This window comes from Cygnus atratus, chromosome Z, assembly GCF_013377495.2.
Source record: "Cygnus atratus isolate AKBS03 ecotype Queensland, Australia chromosome Z, CAtr_DNAZoo_HiC_assembly, whole genome shotgun sequence".
In the NCBI taxonomy this organism is placed as follows: Eukaryota; Metazoa; Chordata; class Aves; order Anseriformes; family Anatidae; genus Cygnus; species Cygnus atratus.
Genome location: NC_066396.1, coordinates 65476534 through 65503449, shown reverse-complemented (window position 1 = coordinate 65503449; position 26916 = coordinate 65476534). Strand labels below are relative to the sequence as shown.

The 26916-nt window shown below is 36.2% G+C and overlaps 1 long non-coding RNA gene across 1 annotated transcript; it reads left to right on the top strand.

Moving 5' to 3' along the window:
- Positions 1 to 1910: 1910 nt before the first annotated feature.
- On the top strand, positions 1911 to 8497 carry LOC126913635 (uncharacterized). The gene is made up of 4 exons (XR_007709205.1): positions 1911 to 1994; positions 3085 to 3140; positions 4648 to 4758; positions 5523 to 8497. It is a non-coding gene; the product is annotated as an uncharacterized LOC126913635 (long non-coding RNA).
- The last annotated feature ends 18419 nt before the right edge of the window (positions 8498 to 26916 follow it).

Below are 26916 nucleotides of genomic sequence, written 5' to 3'. Positions count from 1 at the left end.
CTAGCTGCTCTTGGCTTGGACTGGCATATGCTTCATTGGGTTAAAAACTGGCTGGATAGCCAGGCCCAAAGAGTTGTGGTGAATGGAGTTAAATCCAGTTGGAGGCCAGTCACTAGTGGCGTCCCCAAGGCTCAGTACTGGGGCCAGTCCTCTTTAATATCTTTATCGATGATCTGGATGAGGGGATTGAGTGCACCCTCAGTAAGTTTGCAGATGACACCAAGTTAGGTGCATGTGTCAACCTGCTCGAGGGAAGGAAGGCTCTGCAGGAGGATCTGGATAGGCTGGACTGATGGGCTGAGGCCAGCTGTATGAAGTTCAACAAGGCCAAGTGCGAGGTCCTGCACCTGTGGCGCAACAACCCCAAGCAGAGCTACAGGCTGGGAGATGAGTGGTTGGAAAGCTGCCTGGCAGAGAAGGACCTGGGAGTACTGGTTGATAGTCGGCTGAATATGAGCCAGCAGTGTGCTCAGGTGTCCAAGAAGGCCAACAGCATCCTGGCTTGTATAAGAAACAGTGTGGCCAGCAGGGCTAGAGAAGTGATTGTCCCCCTTTACTCGGCTCTGGTGAGGCCGCACCTCGAGTACTGTGTTCAGTTTTGGGCCCCTCACTACAAGAAGGACATCAAGGTGCTCGAGCAAGTCCAGAGAAGGGCAGTGAAGCTGGTGAGGGGTCTGGAGAACAAGTCATATGAGGAGCGGCTGAGGGAGCTGGGATTGTTCAGTCTGGAGAAGAGAAGGCTCAGTGGCAATCTTATCACTCTCTATAGGTACATTAAAGGAGGCTGTAGCGAGGTGGGGATTGGTCTATTCTCCCACATGCCTGGTGAAAGGACAAGGGGGAATGGGCTAAAGTTGTGCCAGGGGAGGTTTAGGTTGGATATTAGGAAAAACTTCTTTACTGAAAGGGTTGTTAGGCATTGGAGTGGGCTGCCCAGGGAAGTGGTTGAGTCACCATCCCTGGAGGTCTTTAAAAGACGTTTAGATGTAGAGCTTAGTGATATGGTTTAGTGAAGGACTTGTTAGTGTTAGGTCAGAGGTTGGACTCAGTGATCTTGGAGGTCTCTTCCAACCTAGACGATTCTGTTATTCTGTGATTCTGTGATAATTTGAAGACTTCTATTTAGGAGTAGATTTATAGTGCTATATATAGAACTGCTTTTAGAGAAAGCTCTAGGGGTAGAACAACAAAGGATTTGATGATTAACTTAATCACATTAGGAAAGATTAATAAGATGATAAGAATAATATTACTGTAGAAACTAGTACATGCTGTCAAAATATAAATAAACTGTAATGTGTAAAGAAAAAAATATATATATATAATTTTAGATATTTTAAATTTGCACATCGTTTACAATCTCCTTCAAATCTTTAAGAGAAAGAAAAACAAATCCAATAAGCAATTGGGAATTCTTGTTTTTTCATTGGCAAATAAGATATTTACAGACTGAAACAGCAGGATAAGGCTATCACACAGAAATTGGCATACTGAAGGTATGAGAAAAAAATATGAAGAATTAGAAGAAAGTGTTGTGGTGGATTTGTTAACATTCTGCACTGTTTATGTTTGGTTGTTAAGGTTTTTCTGACAAACATATCTCAACAGTGTTATCATAGAGAAAAAAAAAGAAAAAAGAAAAAGATAGCATGGGCTTTCTGTAGCTAAAATGTCAATGGAGAAGTAAAATGCTTGGTAAAAACATTGTTCTTGCACTTGGCAGAATTACTGTAGTCACTTTTATCTGAAATGGTCTGGCTTCTGACTGAAAATGCTTATCTTCTGAAATCCATTGTTTAAATTTATTCCTAAAAAAATAGGAATGGTATATATTTCATGGACATTAACAACAGCCAAACAAAAGGTCTCCAAAACATCACCTTCCCTTTCAATAATTCCTTCTTCCATTGAAAGAAGTTTCACAGCAACACATCTGATTTGAAAGGACTAAGAAAATACAGAAAAAAAAAAGATAAAGTAGTCTATATCTGAATGTAAGTATTTCTGTATCTTTCAAGTGTAAATGAGTAGCTGAAATAGATGCTACTACTATTTAATAGTATCTAGAAAATATGTGCAATAAGTTTAGCAGGATTTATTACCAGCTGATTTTTTATTATTTTTTTTAACTAGCAATATTTCTCATACTCAGTATGTGAATACAAATAATAGATTAGCTGGTGCTCTGACTGCCAGTATACTTATTCCAGTTAACAGCATATGTCCAAATTATTCTGTTTGTGCTAAAATGGTCCAAATAATGGTGATTTTAATTAGGCTACTATTTCAGGTACTTTTATCAGGCTTTTAAAATGATTTGGGGTTTTGTATAGCTAAGTATTAATCAAGTACATCTCTCTCAATTGAATGTGAAGCTGATTACTCTTTTTTTTCTTCTTCTTAATAAATGGGACTAGATGTGACATAGAAAGTTGCACTTACCGTGTCATTTTCTGTGATCATTGGCAGTCACCATTGAACTTGTCAGTTAAAATTTGATAAATGTCTTCTATATCACTTGTTTGATATATTCCTATCATACCACTATAGAATAAAAGTGCATTTATTATTCTTTAAATATTGTGAATTGAATCTGAGTATCTCTGTATTTTTAAACTAAATTTGTTTATTTAACTAAGATTAAATAAATGTTCTCTTCTATAATTTTCCTGTTTTGTAATAAACCTGTATACAACTATGCAACTCATACTAACCAGTGTATGCATAGCCATCTCATAGATCTGAGGTGAAAGGGTAGATCTCTTTAGTAGCCTTTTTTTCTTAATATTCTCCATCTGCAGCTTCTGCATAGCACTCTGTGCAGTGGCACTGTCGTCATTGCCACAATGAGGAGAAGGATGGAAGGATGTCTTGGTAGAGTTGACTAGACCCACTTTCAGTTCTCAAGAAAACTGTGTGACAAACAGAGGGAAAGCAAAAGGAGATGGTTTTGTGATAAGAAAATCATAGAAGTAAAATATAATTAAGAAGAGTAGATATGTGATTTTGAATGGGGAAAACAAAGACATTGATTTCTTTGGGTCTCTTTTTTTTTTTTTTTTGAACTGAATACTGATACTGTAGAAGGAAGACTGATCCAGTGATGTCACAAAAACTAAGCAAAGGGGAGGAGAGTGAATGTAAGTGAACAAAGGTGTCTCCTGTAGATTGTCTGAACCCTTGCTCCCTTGCAAGGACAGTGGTTTTGCACTATGAGGATATTGACAAGTCAGGCTCTGTTGAAGGGATTTTATAATGATGAATTAAATGTCGTTATTTGAATGTAGATCTTCCCTGACAAATTACTACAACCTATGGAAATAAAAACTAGAACACATTTTTCCAAGGACTGACCTATTTTCTCTTTTCCTCACTTCTTTGTCTGTATGACAATGATTTGTAGTTATTGATGTGTTATTATGTTATTAGGAGGGGTGGGAAGAGGAGCTGATTTTTCTGTTTTTAATGCACATTCCCCACTTACAGAATTCTTCACTTAGCAAGCTTCAGATTAACGTTCTAATCTGAAAAAATTATTTACTTAATTTGAAGAGGTGCATCACATTTTTCACAGCAATACAATTCGTGCTTTTTAGCAGAGATATTAAGAAACAAAAGGCAGATTTTTCTTCTTTGGAAGAGCATTGATGAAATTAAGGTGGATGTCATGGTCATACAACTGGGAGTAAATCAATTTGTGTGGGTTAATGACTGAACTAGAGAGATGGTAGAGGAATCCAAGTGTACCTGCCATGCTATTTACTGGATTTGTAGACATGATACAGAATATGTTCATATAAGCATATATTCAGCCCAGAGAAACATAAAAATAATATATTGCTTTTCATGCTGGTAACTATTCAACATTGTATTTTTAAATATTCTGCATTCAGAACAAATTTGAGGAATAACTGTTTAGCAACAGAGAATAAACACTATTTATAGATAGAAACATGGAATCATTCAGGTTAGAAGAGACCTCTAAGATAATCTAGTCTCCTCTCCTCTCCTCTCGTCTCCTCTTGTCTCCTCTCCTCTCCCCTCCTCTCCTCTCCTCTCCTTTCCTCTCCTCTCCTCTCCTCTCCTCTCCTCTACTCTCCTCTCCTCTCCTCTCCTCTCCCCTCCTCTCCCCTCCTCTCCTCTCCTCAAATCTCCTCAAATCTCCTCAAATCTCCTCAAATCTCCTCAAATCTCCTCTCCTCTCCTCTTCTCTCCCTTCCTCTCCCCTCCTCTCACCTCCTCTCCTCTCCTCTCTCTCTCCTCTCCTCTCCTCTCCTCTCCTCTCCTCTCCTCTCCTCTCCTCTCCTCTCCTCTCCTCTCCTCTCCTCTCCTCTCCTCTCCTCTCCTCTCCTCTCCTCTCCTCTCCCCTCCTCTCCTCGAGTCTCCTCGAGTCTCCTGAGTCTCCTCTCCTCTCCTCTCCTCTCCTCGAGTCTCCTTGAGTCTCCTCTCCTCAAGTCTCCTCTCCTTGAGTCTCTTCTCCTGAAGTCTCCTCTCCTCGAGTGTCCTCTCCTCGTCGCTTTTCTCCTTTTTTGTTTGCTATGCTGATCAGATGAAACTGGCCAGTCATTATGAAAGAAGAGGAAATGTTAATGAAGGGCTAGATTCATAAGACTAATGGCAAAGAAGTAATTTTCCTTCTCCTTGCAGTAGGGCATCTCTAGGTGTAAATCACCAACACTGGAAGAGGAAGTTCTCATTCCCTTTTTCAGGAAATGTTAGTTTATAATGGTAAACCAAGGTAGCCCTTGCTACCATCAGGTAAGTATCCCATGGCCTCATTGTTTGATGCTGCTTTATCTTGTCTAATAAATAAAGTAAGTAAACACAATAAGACTGTGAACCTCAGCAATGAGTTGGAGCATTATTCTCTTTCACTGCCTCGAGGACTATTTTAGTGCTTTATGCAAATTGCTACAGTGTCACAAAAGGAAATATTTAGGGTCCAATGCAAAATACTGCATAGTATTTTAATGATTAGGAAATTTGTCTGTCAGGTTAAAAAACTCCTGATGAAATGTGCTTCCTACTTAATTTGAGAACTGGGACTATAATCCAGATTCTCAAGTTCCATTAAACTTCAATTCTAGAAGTTCCTCAAATGCATAATATTTTGCTCTTTGCTTATTAAAATCTTGAGTTCATTTCATTTTATGCCCTTAGGCATATTGTTAAACTGAGTTGGTGCATTAGGGAGGTTAGCACCTAAAAACTCATCACCTCAAGACCTGTATATACCCCAGGATCTCGGACAGTAATGATCAGTTTCTCAAGTGGCATAATCTAATGTGATTCCAAAGATACCAGTGAACCTCAACCCATTTGCCCTGGCAGGGAACTAAAGCCTGTATCAATAACAAAGTACGACTATAAATGTCAAGGTTCAGAATATCACAATTCTTTGAACTCTTGTTTACATGAAGAATGGAATGATTGTTCAAACTTCTGTTTTGTTTACTACTAAATTTATCAATTTAAAGTAACATTTTTATAACTTCGTCCTTGTCTTCTTTTCTTTTTCACAGCACCTTCAGGCTTGAAGGAATATGTATATGGAGGCACGTCAGTTAATTTCTTGCATATCAGTTTCATCATTGTGACTTCTTGCACGCCAGATCTGAAAAGTAATCAGGAACCTGACCCTCCGTGGAGCATGGGAAAGCCCTTCAAGTCAGAGCACAATGAATCATGAGCGTAATCTGCATTGAGTCAACTGTCTCAGATCAGAGAGCTGCAAGCTGAGTCCTGGCAAAAGCCACAGCCTTAAATTCCACTTAGTGGAAAAGAAGAATAAAGAGGACTAAACATCTTGCCCCATTTCAGAAACTGCTCTCCAAGCCTGACACTTGAGTTCTGTGCTGAGCAACCAGAGTAACAAACGATGAGTTTTTCATGGGTCAAGCCAGCATCCAAAAATATTTCAACATGTAGCCAAAAGGAGAAATGAAGCACTTAGGTGATAGCAGGATATGAATGCATTTACTGCAACAGAGGAATGTTACTGTCTATGGGGAAAGAAGATCTTTGTCATCCCTTGTACATATTCAAAGCCATACAGGAACAGGGCATCAGTGATGTTAAATTGCTTAAAAGGATGCTGTCTCCTGTCCTCCACCCAACTTTGAAGAAGTTCAGCTGTTAGAGATTGCATCTCAATGCACTTCTAGTATTTGCACTGTCACTTCCATTCAGGGTAATGATGTGTGCCACTGTTTGCACAGACAGCCCCAGGAGATTTTTGACCACAACAAGCTATATTTTGCTGGGGCTCCAAAAGGAATATAAAAGTTAGAACTGAAGAAAAACATTTGTGCGCTCTTTCACTATGGGGATCTCTTCACTGAAAGGACTATGGTCCTTTCTTAAGTTTAAATAAATACATACATATACATACATATATATATATGTATATATATGAAAAAGCATCAACGTTATAAGGTGTGTTTAAAAAGGGGATATAATCTTTTTTAATACCATCCATTTTTTATCATATTAGCAGCCAAGAAATTTAATCTATTGAAGTATACATCCAAACCGTTCCTGTTGAACACTGACATAGTCCCAGTTACTGTTAAAGAAAAGAAGTCATTTGTAATATGTATTTGACATAATTTTTTTCTAGCCATTTGTCTATACTTCATGGAGAAATCTAACAGATAAGCAGCATTCCCAGTTTATTTTTCTAAATAAATGTCTTGTTTATATTATTTGCAGTCACTCATTTTGGCTGATTTTCATAATCTCCAAAAGTGATTTAAAGACAGAACCAAAACACAGAAATCATTCGTTCATGTTAAGCTGTAATGATTTGCTGACCAAAAGCTTTAATATAAATATTGTAATTTGTAAACTGATGAAGTATATTTATACCGGCAAATATGTATGGTAAACAAGAGGAGGTATTTTAACTCTTAATTTCAGAACATAGTTTATTTTAATATCCACATGAAGAAATCTAAATATATAATGGGATAGATTTTTTATTATCAGTAAGTTTTAGCAATTAAAATTTGGATGTTTAAATGAAAGGATTGTAGTCTAATAATAGTAGTTTCCCAAATTACACAAAAATCTTTCATCAACTGTCTCATTTTATTCAAAAACTATTTTTGCTGTTGATTTTTGTTTTGTTTTGTTTTGTTGTTCTTTTTTGTTTGTTTGTTTGTATGCTTTTAGTGTACTGAAAAGGCCATGAAGATGATACCAATTGATCACAAAAAAATTGAAAAGTTATGGGATAAGAGGTTGTTCCTTAGAACAATCTACAGTTTACAGTTAAGAACAGTTATTTTTATTCATCTACTGCAGTGATTTGTTATCAAGTTATTGAAAATTTCAATGCTAGCACTCTTTTGAATAAAAATATTTTCCTTTTTTCTTAGTCCATTAGCCTGTGTGTAATTTTAAGAGAAAAGTAAAACATGTGATTCCCCATTCACTTAAAGCATTCATCTTAAATCCAGTCATGTGTATCTGATTTATAGTTTTTTAGTTTTGTTGTTGTTGTTGTTGTTGTTGTTGTTGTAGTTGTTTTTTCTTTAATTCCATTGCTCTTTGGAACCTATTAAGTGCTCACTAAGAGAAAAATGTTCTTTCAAAAACAGCAACAACAAATGGAAAATCTGAGCCATTTTTCACATGTGGGTTAACCTTGTAATAGGCAGATGTTTTAAAAATGTATTGCTCTGCTCTAGTGTACTAACAAGTGTATGCGTGTGTTTGTGTGTGTGTGCACGCATGCGCATCCCTACCTGCTGATGAATGCCAGCTCTGCTGAAGTAAGTGCCCCAAGTCCTGTTATTGCAGGAGATGCTCATGTTGTATATTTTGGAAAAAAACTTGAGTGCTGTCTTTGCATGTGACTCTGAAGCCATAAATAAATTTACAGTTTTTTTGTGAAATAATCAAATGAATTAATTAAGAGAATATTAGTCTCCCATATTGGCAAAACTCGGGATCATCTCATGGTTTGACTCTCTTTTCAAGGAAAGCTAGAGGGCAATTTCCACTGGTGCAGTTGATAAATGAAACCTTTGTATCTGCTGAAGAATGATGACTGTGTTTTTTTTTTTTTTTCCCACAAATTTTATCTTATGGTTTGCTTAAAGACTTTTAAATATGACTTTATTTCTTTGTCATTAGAGTCATATATTTGGACACACAGCTTGCATGGGTTTGGTTATGTACACTCTTTGGATAGCCTGTGTTTTAAAACTGGGGATCTTACTCCTTCAGACTAATATTCAGAGTTGTTTAATGAAGGGACATTATCAAAATAGTAAGAAAATTTCAGAATGATAATTTGAGCACTTTCATTATCATCTAGTAATATTTGGAAAATCTCTGTTTTTTATTTATTTTATTTTATTTTATTTTATTATTTTATTTTATTTTATTTTATTTTATTTTATTTTATTTTATTTTATTTTATTTTATTTTTTGTGAACAGAATGCATTCATTTATATTTGAAAATAGCCCAATAAAAGTCTCATGAAATAATTAATTACTACTTGCTAATACTTTTCTGCCATGCTAAGTTCTAGATCAGCTCCTGTGTGAAAATGTTATTGTACAAAAATCACCTGAAACAATGTAAAATTTTCTTCAGAAAAACGCAACAGATATGAAAAATAGTGACCTCATTCCAGGACATGTTTTACAGTATGTGTGCAATGCAAAAATAATAAACATATGAGATGTAGGCTGAAGCAGATATAGTTGGCAGAGGACACTCCAAATCATGGTTTTCATCAATCACATGCTGTAGTTTACAACTCCATGTTAACTGGGGGTTTCCTGCTGGACAGCAAATTTCAGTGCATGTAAACATGCACATGTGAATACACATATTGTGTCTTATTTTGCCAGCAGTGGGGCTGAGGTAAACCTAGGTTCCTTGACCTTTGTGAATTAAATTGTTAAGTCTTGAGGTAAGTATTCAGTACTGTGATATACATTGAGCTGATATCTGCATATTATGCAGATGTTCCCCTGAGATAACAGTTCAACACAGGAAAATAAAATGCTACTGGGATTTCAGATTTTTTTTTTCAGAATTTTTTCAGTTTTTGCAAATAATTAGAACTGAAATATTTTTTCATATATTTTAGAACCAGAGGAGACAGTTATCTAATTCTCTATGCTGATGCCATGAAAGCCAACAAAAAAATTATTTTTCCCATTATCTTAGGCTAAACGTTTCAACAAAAGCAGCAGAAATTTTTCAATTAAGGTAATGTTATAATGACAGATTTTAAGTACCAGGGTCTGTTTATTTTTTTGGTTTTGTTTTTTTTGAGCATTATGTATATAAGTACCTGCAGAACTGCTTGTACAATAGTGTGACGTTTCTTTATTTGGCATCTGAAAAGCTATCTGAAGAACCAATGTGCTTGAAATGATGAAGCTTACAAAACAAAAAGCTGACACAATTCTGGGTGTGTCCACAAGACAGAAAATTCAGTTACCGAACTTTTTTAAACACAAGGACCACCATCAATTTCCTTTGCTTCATGAGAGAAACAGATGTTAAAGTAGCTATTTTGTAAAGCTGAAGCAAAAGACTTCATAAATCTGCTGATGATCAGGATGTTTTTAAAGTGCCCTCTCATTTAAGCAGTTGCCCCAAGTGTCACATAGCAAGAACATTCCCAAGGGACAGATTTGTTATTACTAGGGGATACATTCTCAGTCCACACTGAAGCTGTCCAATGACTTTGCAAATAAGCCTGTCCACAGGATAGCTTAGCTGTGCCAGTTTTGGTGTCTAGGGATGGAAGGGTATGATCCTACCCTGGTGCTCCTACTGAAGCTAGGTGTCTTATTCCACACATGGGTTTCTCAGGCACCTGGCAGACCCAGAAGCCAACCAGAGACAGCTGCACAGGAACCATACCAGCAGTGAGGAGGAGACAGGGGACAGAGGTCCTCTGGGTGCCTGTGACAGAAGAACAGGAGGCAGGAGACCCTTAGGCAAAATTTCAAAGATATCAGGAAAGACGCTGTGAGTGTAAACCTCATGATTGAAATTATGGAGTGACTGGGAGAGAAAGCTCAGTTTATGTTGTCTGGTTTTAAGTACCATTGCTCTTTTGTAGGTTTAAGAGTGACTTATTTAACAGTTGTCCTCAGCAGGTGTTTGACAACATTGGTGCAGCAGACCAGGATCTCTTCAGAGACTGTTTCTGTTTTGTAGAGTAACTGAGGGGGAATATTTTCACATGTAACTGCAAAAATGCTGCAAGGAGAAAGTTCATCCTAAAGATACACCAAGGAGACCTCAAGAATGCAGGAGGCTGTAAAGAAAAGTTCACATTTAAATTGAGATCAAAAGTGAATCTAAGTAAAGAGTGGAAAAAAGGCAATAGGTGAAGCAGAGCACGTGGTTTGAGAGGGCACACCTACTGGGGAGAAACTATAGAAACATGTTGGAAGGAGAAGATTGAGTCTTACAAAGAAAATTAGACTGAAGAGAGTAACAAATACAGCACACTAAAGAAAATATGAGTTTTCTTAGAAAGCTGCAGAGACTAACTTATTGATTTTTTATGGATTGGATAGTTAAGGATCCCATGAAAGAAGCAGCAAAAGCTAGGTGGATGTGGTGCAACTTATTTTAGCTGAAGTTCTCTCTAGATTCAATATCCTTGCAGGACTGCAGAAGCCAGTAGATCTCTCAGTAGTTACGCTCAACTTCAGAAAAGAGAGTTACGTACAAACAAGGACTCCTTCTAAGGAAGAATCTGGAAGAAATCATTAAGAGTTATGTCATGGCAGATGGCACAGATGCTAATTAAGATACTTCATTGAAGGCAGAGAACAAATATTTCCTGCTTAGTAAAGGCTTGAGAAAGGGCAAGAAGGAGCCTGCAAGGCTAGGCAGCATGATATCAGAGATTGCTAAAAGCAAGAAGGCATCCTTCAGAAACTTGAAGATTTATTAAGAAAATAGAAAGAACTGTAAATTTGTTAATACTAAATATTAAAATAAAATCCAAAGCAAGGCATATCAAAATAATTCCAAGATACATTAGAGATTTAACCAAAAGATACACAAGAGAGTTAACCAAAATAGTTGCAAGAAACTTGAAAGTTAAGAAATGCTTTTTCTAAATTATAAACAGCAGGAAGTCTGGCAGAGAGTCTGTCATGCCAAAAGATATTCAAGGAAAAGAGAAACACTGAGAAGAGTTATAGCAACAAAATTGTTTTAATGTTTTACTTCTGGTTTCCCTGTAGGAGGATTTGGGGAGATTGTCACACAGGAATTTTTCTCCATGATGGAACTCATCTGAAATCATTCTGAGGTGGTAGAAAACAAAATGATGAAAATATCAGAAACAGATGGAATCTACCCAGGATTTTTAAAAGTACTCAGGGGTGAAATAGTTAAAATGGTAGCTGTGGTGTGTGAAATTCATGTTTAAAACCTTTGATGTTTTTTGAGATGTGGGATTGTAAATAATGTTGCCAATTTTAAAGTGAATCTATGGGAGGTTAAGAGAAGAAAATAGACCGATAAGTCTGTAATGGGCAAATTAGTGGAAACAATAAAAATGGATCTTTAAAAAGAATCAGAAGGTAGTTAACAGTATCAGAGCCACCAAACACTCTTGAGAAAAGAATGTTTAAGGCTGTCTTAGCAGTGGCTAAGAGAAAAGTTCTTGCAATCTTAAAATACTAGTTAAAATATCAGAGGAAAGTATGGTTTTCATGGTCAGTTTTCACAGTAGAAAGAAGCCACCAATGAAGTCTCATGGAGCACGTACTGGGATCCATGCTTCTCAAAATGTATGTGAGCATGTCAATATGCTGGAAATGTAATAAATAGTTATTTCATAAATTTGCTGATTGTACTAAGTTATTAAAGGTGGTAAATATGAGTAATTTGACTGTTTATTAAAATGGCAAATGAAATTAAGTGAAGGTAAACATAAAAAGTGACAGATTTCATTTACATAATATTTCACTTATCTTGATATTTTGCAGTTAAATATTTCTATGAAAATGTTAGCCCTGTGCTTAGCAGGTCAAAAAACACAAGTACGCAGTTAAGAATTATTAGGCAACAGAGTAAAGAGAGCATCACTGTATCAATCTATAGATGTATGGTAGGTCATGATATTTAACCTTTTAAATAATGTTTGCAGTTTTGATCCCCGTCTGGAGATAAAAAAAATAAAAATAAACTAAAAATGTAATCAAACTGAAAGAGCTTCCAAGAATGGGTGAAAATGATAGTCAGTGGGCAGGAGGTGATTCTGTCCAAGAAGTGGCAGCAGACAATAATTCTTCACATCACCGGAGAAAAATGAAAGGGAAGTACAACAGAGATCAATAAAATCATGAGTGGTATAAAGTGTCTAGTTCTAGGGCATACCAAAAAAAGCTCACAACAGCAAGATAACAACAGAAAAAGAAGTGGTTATTTAAGCAATGTGGGGTGAAACTGGGGAACTGTTGCTTAGCATATTGCATATGCTAAAAGTCTATGAGGCTCAGGAGAGGCTAAGAGGAGCAGAAGGAAAATAGGCATCAAGAGCTGCTATTTAAAATGATAGTATTTCTGGCTCAGCCATGAGCTATGAACCATTGGTGGCAGGAAGGCTATCTGGAAGAAGCATTTCTTTATGCATGCCTTTGATCACTGTCAGCTGGTTTGTAGCACAGTTATACTGCTTTCTTAAACTGAAAAACTTTGAAGTCACTGAAACACTTATCAATGGTCAGAAAATTCTCTACTTGTAAAGCTTGTTGTGTACTTTATAGAAGCACTGTAATTACTCCAAACAAATTGACAAAGCTCTCCAAGAATGATCATATGGAAAGGACCACAAAAATGTCTAAGAAAAGTACGGGATTTTGTTCTGAAAATCATGATGTAATGAAAAATTCACCTATGTGTTAGTGCATTAACCATGTTTAGGTACTGATTAAATAGGCGTGTGTAGTAGAAGAAGAATGCCAAGAAGAGTGAAAGGCAGAGAGACGCATACTTAGGAAATAAAAATGTTCCTTTGTTGCCATAACTTATGATCTCTTGATTAGTGCTGATTATATATATCTTAAAAGTAAAAGTGTTCTCTATATATTTCCTTAATTTTTATACCTGGAATAAACATACTCTACTGATAAATGCAGTTGTGTTGTACATTGTGAATGGAAATCATTTGAATAATTGGAATGGGGAACTTACAATTTAATCCTGAAACTCACTTTGATTGGACAAAATCCCTTTAAGTTTTCTGCATTTGAATATTGAGAGTGTTTTTTATATGTTTACACTAAAGTAGCATCAGCTGCGCATATGACAAATCTGTTACTTATAGTGTAAGCTTTATCTAGGCGTTTTATTTTTCTTGATTTATTCCCAGTTAAAATTATTTTTTCAATGCACTGGTTCAGCCAGAACCTCCTGGGCTTCAGTTTGTGCCCATTGCCTCTTGTCCTGTCTCTGGACACAACTGAAAAGAGACTGGCTCCATCCTCTTGACACACTCCCCTCAGATATTTATACACGTCGATGAGGTCTCCCCTCAGTAGTCTCTTTTCCAGGCTAAATAGACCCAGTTCTTTCAGCCTGTCCTTGTATGACAGGTGCTCCCATCCAGTCATCTTTGTAGCTCTCCAGTAGTTCTACATCCCTCTTGTACTGTGGAGCCCAGAACTGGACACAGTACTCTAGGTGTGACCTCACCAGGGCTGAGCAGAGAGTCAGGATCATCTCCCTTGACCTGCTGGCAACACTCTTCCAAATGCAGCCCAGGATACCATTGGCCTTCTTGGCCACAAGGTCACATTGCTGGCTCATTGTCAGCCTGCTGTTCACCAGCACTCCCAGGTCTCTCTATCATTATTTGATTCCATTTAAAGAGATTTTGCAGTAATGATTAATAGGTTATGCAACAATAAACATATATACTTTTTTCAAAGAAATATTTTTTAACTTTTGTAGATGACAAAGGCAGTAAATCACTTCTATTTATTCTAATTTAATAAGTATAATATTGAATAATTGTGTGTGTCACTGTTACAGCTGTGGTGCTACTGCTGAAATAAAATACATTTGGTTTTAAAACTGTTTAATCTATCTATCCTTAGAACAAATGTTTTTTTGTTTGTGTGTTTTTGTTTTTCCCAATTTCTCTGCAAGACTATCTGCTTTCATATGGAGGATGCTGGTTTGTTCATCCCTCTATTTTCAAAGTACAATTGTCATCTCTGACATGATAAAACTAACTGTTGGGAATTTGTTGCCAAGCAGATATTGCAGATTGGTCTTGTTTTGACAGACTTAGTTTCATGTAGCTTGTACACATTTTATCTTATGGAATTTAATCAGAGTTTTCTAAGAAAAATGATTTATAGTAACATGGGAATGGAATTGAAGTGTTTCCACATACCTGATTATGGCTTTATTCCATTTGAACTAACAAGGTGATGTTTAGAATATAAGGGAATCGAACTGAATGTAATCACCACGATGTAACTAATATGATTATATTCTGAATATTTTTTGACTTTTCTGGCAGTACAGGATCTAATTTTCTGGCAGTGGGAAAGATCTAATGGAGCATGAGTCTATTTAAGATTTCAAGGTTCTTCATATTTTTTCTTATCATATGCAGAGAGGAGAGGACTCAGAGAATGTTAAAATGTAGAGTGGCAAAAGTGAGATATTTATAAAAGTTAAAAAAAAAAAAAGAAAAAAGAAAAGAAAAAGGTCGTGCAGTTCGATTTGTTTTGGAAACATGCAGTCACAATGAACTGAAAATATATTACAAGACCCATAATTAAAAGAACAAAATTTTGAAATGGAGAACAGTAACAGGAAATGAAAAACTGAATATTAGGTTCCTGGAACTGAGGCCTATAAAAATGTGAATTAATAAATGATAGAAGATAAAATGTATAACACTCTGCCTTCAGACTTTCAAACATTTTTTTCTGAGAAGTGGTGGGGGCATGAAAGCCAAGATAGCTGTTTCTACAGAGAATCCAAGGGATAATAAAAGTATTGGTTAAAAGGGACTTCTGGATATATATTTTTTTCAGTTTCTCTTTTAAGGTAATGCTGTCATCACCTCTGTGGCAGATCAACCACAACTTTTCTTGATACCCTCCTTTGATGGAGCATCCACACCTTCTATGTGTATCCTGGTTCTGTGCTGCACTGCCTTCCTAGTGAAGAAATTTTTCCATACATCCAACCTGATCTACGCAGCTCACAATTAAAAGACACCATCCCTTGTGTAATCCTTTATATATTGTAGCAGTCTACTACTGGTAGGAAGTTTAGCTCTGCTATTTTTACAAGCACACTTCAAGTATGGTCCTTAGTTTCAAGTTTGCTAGACTAAAAATCTCATTTTACTCAACCTCTGCTTGTCTGCCATGTGCTTCATGTTTCTTACCATGGTTGTAGTCTTCTGCTGAGCACACTGAAAAATTCCTCCAGCTCAGAGCATGTTGTTGTCTTGCTTTCACTATAGGGTCAATCATCACCCTCAGGTCCTTTCTGCCTGCTGAGCCAGGCAGTCCTCATCAGCCACAGCTATTCCACATCAGGTGCAGATATTGGCCCTTCTGCTTGCTAAACTTTATGTGGTTTCACTTGGTCAACCTGTGCATTTCCCAAGATCTCACTGGCTTGCATTTTTTGACATTCATCATGTCAGTGACTCCTTTTAATGATGTATCATCCAGAAATATGTTGTTTGCATTCTGTTATCATTCAAATCTCTGATGATGTTGAATATGGACTCTAGCACAGATCGCATGTGTCACAGAAGTTGTTAAGACTGGTGGAGGATGATTTGCCATTGGTAAATATGTATATATAGTTCATCATTACTGTATTGTTTTCCATGTGTTTGGAAAGTGAATGTCATCTGTGATTTTTCCAGTATCTAAAGTGAGGCTGCCCAGTTTAGAGTTCTCCCAGTCTCACTTTATTCTTAAGATGGATGTAATGTTTGTCTTTTCCCAGTTGCTGAGGACTTTCCTGATTAGGAAATTTTTATAGATGATGGAAAGTAGCATTGCACTCATTTCAGCCAGCTCCTTCAATACATTCAACACCTTCAGGTTAAATTTTATATGATAACTCATACTGGAATAGTTCCAACTTAACTTTAAGTTGTCCCTAACCTGTCTCTTTCTGAATCAGTCTGCTACAGAAGTTAAAAAGTAAGTTTTGCCTGTGAAGACTAGGGTAAAAAAGACATTAAATAAACAAACATTTTTCTTCTTGCTGTGTTGTCCATCAGTCAGTTGTCCCTCCCATTGACCATTTTTTATTTTCTGTGAACTTCCTTTTGATACTAGCATGCTTATAAAAACTTTTCATGCTACCTTTTATACCCCTTCCTAGTTTTGGCTCTAAATGGATTTTGCTCTTCATGATTTGCATTATTAACTGCCTGAACAACACTTTTATAGTCTTCCTGTATTTCCTCTCCTTGTTTTCACTTGTATGATTTCATCTAGCATTTCTTTAGGTTTCCTGCCTACCCAGGTTGGCATTTATTTTATGTTCCTGATCTTCCTGAATGAAGGAGTGGTCTGATCCTTCGTTTGAACTAAGTTTCCTTTAAAAGTCAGCTAGCTCTTCTGTGTAGTCCTTGTGGAAGATTCAGAGAGGAATGCTCCAGCAACTTTCCAAATAAACCAAAATCTTCTGTCCTGAGGCCTAGAGTCCAAAGTCCATCTTCTCAACCTTTCTCCAAAATCCCAGTGTCAGTCTTCTCCTGGTCACTGCAGCCCACACTGCCATCTGTGATCACATTCACCACCATTTCTTCCTCACTGAAGGAAGAAAGGTCAAGTAGAGTATTTCCCTGCTTGGCCTCTGTAGCTTTTGCCAATCTAGCAAATGTCTGAATGGTTAAAATCCTCCCAATGGAACAAAGTCTGCAATCAGGGTACGTTAGCTAGTTGTACATTGTGTCAGATAAGTCATCTTCATGGTCAGGTGGGCTGCAACAGACCTCCATGACAGCATCACCAAGACTGGGAACAACTTCACAGACAACTGCTTGGTTTCACACCAGGTCTCTGTTCAGTCAAAGATCTGCTTTACATAACACATATCTCCTCTGCCTTTTCTTTACTGCCAACCTTCCATCTGTAGTCCTTACCCATGTATTTTGTGAAGACAACTAGTCAAGTCCAGTGGAATGAGCAACCCTATGGAACTGAGCAGGACAAGAAGTAATTGCTAAATGGTGTCAAGAACCTGTTCAACCTAGATGTGAGGAGAAAGCTTAGGACAGAAAAAACATTTTAATAGGTCTTATAGTCTTAATCTTGACACCTTGAAGCATATGGAAATCTGACAGGAAAGATTTATGCATGTTTGTTCAAACACAGAGACAGGGGAGTGACCTCGATGACTTTTCTATAAATGGGGAAGAAGTTTTCAAATAGAATATGAGGCTGTGAATTTGAGTATTACTAATACAGCCATCAATTGGGAGCAAGCAACATGGTCAAGGAAAGTGAGTGAGAGCCCAAGAGTAAATGTATAAGTTACGCTTTTGATGTACTTGTCAGGATTTCAGAGAGCTGTGTGGTGTTCATTATGGTACACTTGGATATTACCAAAGAGGGTAATGTTATTACCACAGCGTGACTCAAGCAGAAAATATTCGGTTGTCAGATCTTATAAAATATGTAAAGGTTATCAAAACACTGTAGAAAAGCTTACAAGAATGTGAAATTTGCAAACATTAAGTATTGACAGATCTGCTGAAAGAAGATTTGAGACCAAAAGAGTCTGTCATGCCAGCAAGCACAGAACCCCTTTAAACACACTATCTGGATTTGCTTTTAATTCATTTGTGCTCAGCCCATTTGCACAGGAAAGTAGATTGTTATCTGTGTGGACAAAATCATTATGAAGGGCAGAAAAAAATTAAATTGCTTAGGACTTTGTTATCACTTCTACTTAATCTGGATATGTAGCAGGGTAAAAATAATGTTCTGTTTTGATAGTTTGTTCTCACTTTAATTCTACTTTCTGTTGCCAGTATAAAGCAAAAGGATTTACTTAAATAAAATAAGACTTTCTCTCCTCACCACTATTGTTTTATTCTAGTCAATAGGAAAATGAATAATTCATATCTATTTGCCATTTGTAGGATAGGTCCTGAATTAAGGAAGAACAGGCTAGCTGATTCCTGGAAGTCTCAGTGAAATGTGAGTTGGAAAGTGGTTGAGAAAAATAATATTTATTTCTCATTATGTATTGTGTGAGAATTATAATTATTTTCTAGATGTGTCTCCTTCTACTAGCATGAAGCATGAGCAGATAGGAAAATGATCTAGATTAGACACCTACATTAACTGAAGCTACATAAGTAACAATCTTACTAATGTAAGATATGAAAAATGTCAGAAGTCCTCTTTATTCAAGAAGGTTGATGAAATAAGTTTTGACTAATATTTAATGGCCATATTTAAAAGTAATTAAGTAATTTATGGATGGATTCACTGAGCATGAACAGTAAGAATAACAGATAATCTGTCTTTTACTAGGACTTTTATAAGCAATGGAAAAAAAAATCATTTATCATTATGGCTCTTTCTAAAACATTCTAGTATGTCCTTGTATTTGCCGTGATCAACTGTCTAGTAGAAACCACACAGATAGTATAAGGAAAAAGTTTATTCAGATAAATAGAACGTATCAACTTCACAACTTCTCATAAATATGATTAGTTTATCATATCTACACGCCTGCATTAATATTTAATATGCATTCTTTCTAGAATATACTGTATAAACTAGAATATATGGGGGGAGGGGATGTATCCTACTGACAAAGCAGGGATGAAGACCGAGGCATTTACTCAGAATATGTAATTTAAGTGTTAATATTTCTATGCAAAAAATGTCTAAAAAAATCTTTTCAGAGTCCCATTAATACAAATGGGCATCAGTGTAATCCTTGAGGATATCTTAATTTTGATTGAAGCAGGAAATGCAATTTAGTGATGTCTCTAAGGACAGAAAGACTGGGGCTCCAGGCAGAAACATAAAAAGCATAGTGAGTTTTCAAATGCATGAATGGCAGAGGTAATACATTCCGTTCATGTACCATCTGGACTCATGTCTTTGGTAAAGGTGTGTTTTTACGTAGATGTAGGAGAAAATCTACTGGGAAAAAATACTATAGACAGCACCTGTTGTTCTCCTGCTGTGTGTTAATGTACTGCTTTGTCTTCATAGAAACCGTTGATTAGAGAGACGTATTTTTTAATTGTTTTTGAAATTTTATCTATTATGGATAAAAACATTATGAATTTACTAGCTACCATTTTCTCTGGTATGTGCAATCTCCTTTAATACTCCGGAACAAGCAAACAAAAATATTTAATTAACTGTCTTATTAAGTTCTCAGGTACAAAGCTCACTTGGACCAGCTAATAAGCCACATAAGTTCTTTATTATTCCTGTTTTGGTATTAATTGTATCTCAGATTCTCTCCTTCTCCCTCTCTCAATTTATCCATTCTCTTCTTAATATTCACTTTAAACCAAACTAAGTTTTATTTGATCAACCGTTTCAAATTATCTCCTCCACCAAACTACTCCATCCCTCCCCCTCCTAATTAGGACAGGGGGGAAATACAATCAAAAAACTAACCAAACAAACAAAAAAAACCTGTTGAGAAAATCAGTTTAATGAAAGAAAAACAAAGGCAATGCATGGAAACAAAGTGGAAAAGAATATATATATTGTCTACTTCCCATCACTGGGTGGCTTCCAGCCACTTCCTGGGAAGCAGACCCCCTGTGCAAGTAGCAATTGCTTTGGAAGACAAATACCTTCATAATGACAACAGCCAATACTCCTCCTTTCTCTTAGCTTTTATTGGTGAGCAAGACATCATATAATATGCAATATCCCTTTGGTTACTTTGGGTTAGCTGTCCCAGCTGTGTTCCCTCCTCACCTCTTACCTAACCCCCGCCTACAGGCCACTGGGGGGCAATTGGAGACACAGCCTCAATGCTGTGCCAGCACTGCTCAGCAACTGGTGTGACACCAACACTGTTCTAGCTACACATACAAAGCACTGTGTTATATGGGCTGCAGTGAGGTAAGTTAACTCCATCCCAGACAGACCAAATACCCAGAATGATATTTAATTGTTCTATATAGACATATATTTCTATATAAATATATTATGTGCTAGAATAGAAGCTGCAAAAATATAACTAATGTGTGAATGCTTTAGATAATATAATACTTAAACCACACTACGATTTTATTATTATTATTATTATTCTTTTTTTAAAATTTTGGATTAAGCAGTTTGACATTTATCTTCATTGTCATCCTGCCAAGGGCAATTCATTTTGTCTAATATCTTGCTGAAGAATGGAATGACAGGAAGTATTGAAATCAAGTAGTAGACATGATACATACTGCAGACAGGAGCATTCCTCAGGCAACATTAATTAATCAATAATCTTGCAGTGTATAAAAGTTGGGGTGGTTTTCCTTTATTTATAAAAAAATTTTTTTTGTTGTCCATTTCCAATATCCAACCTGCAAATTATGCCGAGGTTGTTTTCTGGACCTTCATGAGACTGCAGTTCCAGAAATAAGTACTTCTCAGAGAGTGCCTGTATATAAACCGTGATCATCTGAAGACAGAATATGCTTAACATCAGTTAGAATTAAGAGTCTCAGTATAACTGTGAAGCACTGAATTCTTGGCCTTCTGCTCCTTTGAATCTCTAATAGCTACTTCAACGATAATGATGCTTTTTGGAGGAATGTGGTTAGTAAGCTAATGACATACAAAAACCAGTCAGAGAGAGACATTTTTGTAGCACTGGAAAAGGACTGCTAAAATGTTCTAAGTGGCAAATATAACAAAAATGAAAATGTATTTTTTGAACTTATAAAGAACATTTTACTTTCACTATAAATGGCAAAATGCCAGTCTCGTGAAAGTATTGTAACATCCCTTAAAGGAAGCATGGGGGCTGAGAACTTATTTGCTTGAGTGGCCTTTAATTTTTTTTATTATTTTTTTTTCATGTTAGTGTTCTGCTGCCTGGAAATCTGTGCTACTATATACCAGTGAATAACTATGGCAGCAGGGCCTGAGGTCCTTAGAGGATACCTATTTATACTTTCTATTATTTTTTTTTCCCCACAGACTCTCACAGCCCTAAATTATGTCAAAAATTGGGCTTTCAAAAAACACAGAATAATGACAGCTAGATGAGCCTTGAAATACCAGCACCATTTCTTAGGTCTTTCATTAAAACTAACATTGATTTATGTCTTCACCAGTAATCAAATCTTTCCCTGCCAGAAAGTGTAATTTTCTGATAGCTAGTGATTATGGATAAAAAGGAAATATGTTTTTAGCACTTTCAGTAACTTTTCAGAGGCTAATAAAGTTAAATCAAATACACTAATAGACCTAATATCTTGTATACAAAAGACTCCTGTGCCTCTAGATCCACACCCAATGTTTGTCCAGAGCATGTTTTCCTATGTCTCACATGCTGGAATCCAAGAACCACAGGAAAAATCCATAAATCATTTAGAAGAAACCAGGCTCTATTCAAATGCAAATTATTTAACAGTATTTCAGAATGATAAATATGAGGACATTGTTGAAAATGATGTATGTGGCAACCAGAGTCTTCCAGAGACAGAAACTTCTCTGGTCTGAGAAATATGTATCTTAATAAATGAATGCAGGATGTGGAAGACGGATGTGTCAGAATGGGAATACAGAAGTGAGAATTGACAATGAGGAGTAATTCAACAGAAACATTGCAGTCATGGGGGTGAATGGAATTTGTGTAGTTCACGGGGAGTTCACATCACCTACCCAGTGGGGTGTCCCTGTGAGCTGCACTCTGCCCTGCTCTGCCTGGCCAAGGCAGGGGCCGTGGTGCTGCAGGGAGACTTCTGGCAGTGTCAGATGGTTTTGATGGCTGCTGTTTCCATTCCAAAGTCTCTCCCTCCCATTGTAAATCTTCATGCTTCCATATACTTCTTTTCAGGCTGACTCCTTCTTTGTGTCTAAAGTGTATAATCCCCTCCTTACCATTTAATCTCCTGGCTATTTAACAAGATCAGTTTAGTTTAACAAGTTAATTAGTTAACAAGTTATTTAACAAGTTAATGCACACTGCTTAACCCTTACATTCTTCACTTAACAGGTGAGATAGCATTATCCAGATCATTTATTTGCCAAGGGCACACCTTGTAGGTACCTTTACAACATACTGATGGAAGGAGTGCCTGATAATTCTCAAACATTTTCCTGAAAACAAAGGCACTTTCCTGAAGAATTCTTTCTATTAAGAACTAAGCAGGCTTTATTTCCTGCAAAGAAAATACAGGACTTCTAAGCCTGTATCTGGGATTTGGAAACATTGCTTTCAAATTTTTTTCCTTGTTTTCTGAGAAAAGTGGTCAGACAGCACAGAAATGTTTATTTCTTAGGTGATGGGATATCTTTGAGTAATATTAACTTTGTACAAAACAAATCTTCTTGAAAGAAAAGAAGACTGGATGGAATTTCCTGCCCAGTGACTTGGCCCTGCTCTCAGGAGGCAGACTTTTATCTTAAGCAATTCTTTGAGTGTGTGTATTGCAGCAAAATTTGGCTTTCTTTGTGAAATACTGTTCTTATTACTGCCACAGCAATCTATTATCCCCACGATGATAAGTTTCCTCATAAAGCTTATGTATTGTACATAGCTGGGTACTGTGAACACCTGGCAGTATGGTGGGCTGACTTTCCACTGCATAAGAGTTTCAAAGACAAGAAAATAACTGTTGCATCTCTTTTTCCTCTTTTCCAGCTTTTCTTATGGAAATAAATATTCTAGATGAAAATTGTAAGGGCTCAGTACCATCACTACTTTTTCACTGAGTAAAACGTCACTTTTATTTTAGTTTGGGATAACTTTGTTCACTGGCCCAGTTTGCTAACAGCCTTCATTTAAGGCAGATCGAGAATATCTAAGTCTGTCTAAAACAAATGCAAATTTAAAGAATATGTCCTCTCACACTCTGAATATAATGCCTTTGACTCCATGCATACGGGTGTGTTCATGGAATAAACTAAATGGAAGAGCAGTGATGGCATTCAGAAATGGGATATGAAGACTGCCTTAGGAAGCATTAATGTATGGCCAAGTGAGAAAACTATTGAATAAATTTCATTCAGAATGTTAATGATGAGATAGGAGGGGAAGATAAGCCTGCTGCCACAAACGGAACTTTTTCTGAATCTCAGTTCCACCAAAAAACACCACATTGATGACACCATGATCTTTCTTTCTTACTGAAAAGCTCTATGACATCCTGGAGTTTGTGTAAAGGCTTGGGTTCCTTTTTCTAACTAGATAATTATGGTTTGGTTTGGTATTGTGTCTAAATATACACATCTGATATCATAACATATGTAACCTTTAGTAACTAGACTATTGGTTTCAGCTCAGTAGGGCTATGTATATACTAAAGGCAATATATATTGAATTTTATTTATGAAGATGGCTTTGCCATTACTGTTCAGAAATAAATCAATACTAATTGCTTTCTCATATTCAGCTTTCCTGTAATGACATCTAGATGCCAGATTTTATTATTCTTATGATTTATTGTTCTTGTAATATAACTCTAGAGCTTATTTTTACATGTCAAATAAGAGAGAGGGTTATCAGAAGAATAGTAATCAGTATCACTGATTTTTTAAGACAGTTGTTTTGCTCACTACTGCTCACTTACCTGCAAATAACATTTTACATCACACTGGAACATGGGAAGAGACGGCTACATGGGAAGAGATTCAAGAGGTACTGACTGCAACTGTCTTAAGTGTAACAGCTTAAACTTTGAATCTCATGTACTCAGGTAAAGAAAGAGGGTAACGAAATACTGGGCCAATGAAAAACCATTCTAACTTTAACTGTGCTGATTATTATTATTATGACTATTATTATTATTATTAATGTCATTTAATGTTCCTTTACTCTTTAAACAAGTGCTCAATATTTTTCCACAGCTGTACACGTAACTTGACTTTAGCTGTTCCAAATGAACATAAAAGGCCTCCAGCTATATAGCACCACTAAATAGCATGTCACTGTATGTATCATCTTCGAGAAAGAAGATTTTTTTTTTTTTGAACGTCAGGCATTTGATGAACATAAGAATAAATTCTCCACTTCCAGAGCTCTGTGTTAGCCTACCATCAAAATAACTTCATGGTACATAAGTACATGAAAACATTTTGGAGACTAATTATATCAAGACTATTTTTACTAAGTCATATGGGAACGTGGATTAAAATACCAAGGTCCTTCTCTGATGTAGGATGCGATATGTGTAATGTAATTTTTTTTCCTGTCATTTTTTTCCACAGTTCACTTTATTGTGAACATTTTGAATTTTTACATACTTACAACTTTTCCACCAAGAAAATCATTCTTTTTCTCCCTTCCTTTTGATTTTGTCTAATCAATTCTTTGTAAGAAAAAATCTTTTATTTTTACAAGTCCTGTTGGGTAAAAAATGTCTCCAAAGTAATTAAATTTGAGCTCTGGGTTATTGCTGAACTTTATCAGGTGAAAGACTTTTCATAAAGTGTGCATTTTATAATCTTCAAGATAGCAGCTAGATACTATCTGCAGAGTTACAGCATGTAGTATACCAGCTACACACTTGGGCATAAGAGTCAGGTTGGGAATTTAATTTACAGCCCATGTAAAGTTTGTTTGACCACTAGAATGAATGTAGGCTATCTTGTGAATCTGCTTTTTTTCTCTGGAAGACTTTCAAAGTGACTCTTTGATTTTCTATCTTGCTAGTAATTTATAGCTAGAAAGCCATGTCTAAGTTAAATGTGAGAGAAAAGAATATTTGTTCTTTTGGATCAGGAAAATGAGAATTTCCATTTTCATTGCCATTGGAATATCTAGAAGAAGGAGTTAATCTGCTACAGCCCCAAATGCTGCACCACCTTGGCAGTCGAGGGCATGGATGCTCTATTTTGCCAAATTATTACAAAGGCCTTCATCAACTGTCAGCAGTGTAAATCCCAGAAAGATAATTTTCTTGATGGCTACAGGAAGCAAAAAAAGATTCTAATTGAAATAGCTTCATTGACCTGAATGTTAGTGGTGTTTTAATGACAGTAGATTCAAAAACACCTTGCACCTGTGCTGAATAATTCAGGAAAGAAAAAACAAGTTCAAACAAGTATTGAGTATCTGTTAGCCACAGGCAGCTATTAACAGAGACCTCTAAGAGGCTCACACGCCTTCCTGTCTCAGACAAAAGCATTCCTTAAGATTGTTTAGAGTATTTTTTTCTTTTTTATTTTTCTCATTTTCTTTTTTTTTTTTTTAATTTTCATTTTTTCCTAAGTGTTTTTAAGTAGTCTGACTGTGTCACTAATACTGAAATTATATTGTGTGCAGTTGGAAGGTATTTCCTACACACTACTCCACTAACCTAAGACATCATCGTCTTTCTGTTAAAACGCGTAAATTTCATGTTAATACACCATTATGTTACTCTTAAGTAAATCGTCACTACAGTATCAATGCCTATCTTTTCTTTGGCTTTAAGCCCTTAATTTCTGTAACAGATTATTAATAGAACTGCATCATGTCTCTCTACAGAGAAAAAAAAAATCAAGATGTAATGTATTGGTAACTTTACAGTAAGTGTACTATGGAGTTGTAATGAAAACTGTCATTTCAGTCTGCAGTCAAGATAGTTTGTATCACCACTGTAATAAGAAAAGTTTCAGAGGCAGTTACTATCGTGTGAGAGCACGAAAATCAGCCTCTGTTTTCAGACAGTGCACTGGTTTTGAAATATCTTCTCAAGGAAGTGAACCATATTTTCTGCTTTTTTGTGCAATGTTAAAGATTCTGGCATTTTCGGATTACAGCTGCTGAACTACACTTTAAGGTAGTTTAAATAACTTTGAATACTTGCCTAATATTCCTTCTCATGTTAAAAAATGCCTAGCCATTCCAACTACAAAATAAATAAATAAATAAATAAATGATGTTCTGCACTTCCATTTTGGGGTGTGGCAGCATTTAAATGACAGTGTTTAAAATGTTTACATTTTCTGCTAGAGCATAGAAGCTTCTGAAGAGGTTATTGGCAAAATGCTTAAAGAAATAAGAAATCACCTGTTTTACTATGTAACAGCTATCAGACTTGTAAAAGGGTGAGTGATTCATCCTAATATATACCTTTTCTGACAGCTTGTAAGTGTGCTTTGGAAAGAGACTTCAGATTCTGTAGTTACAGCAATGGTTCTCTCTGACACAACAGCTATTACTTTTGGTAGAAAGAAACTTCTGCACCCCTGTTTTATCTCTGAGTGGTGAACCGTTAGTGGCTATGCCATTTAATTTGAATGTCAACACGCACAGCATGTAATGTGATTTTGTGGCTTTTTAGCCTTTTGGCCACGTTCATGTGTAGATCAGGTCAATGAACAACTTCACCCACTTACAAGGAGACTGAACCAAAGTGTTGGAAGTTAGCTGTTTCAGTTCTTTTTGTTAAACTAGCATATGAGCCTGATAATGATACCATTAGTTTTAAAATAATGTTGAAGTCTAGAATGAGAATTTGTTTTTCTTTCATATTTATTAATGAAGTGTATTTCAGTGAAGAATATTGCTTTTGAGACTTTTATATTTAATATTATCTAAAATATAACATTCTGAAATTCATTGTTTGAGGAATGAACCATAAGCAATGCCATTGGCTCTGTCTTGCTTTCAGACCAAGCGTATCACCTGTAAATCAATAAAATAAGGGTAGTCATCCTATTGAGCACTTTAAATGGCTCTCCTAGGCAATATTCTATATGCCAGAATGGAAGGGGATGGGGTACAAGCAGGA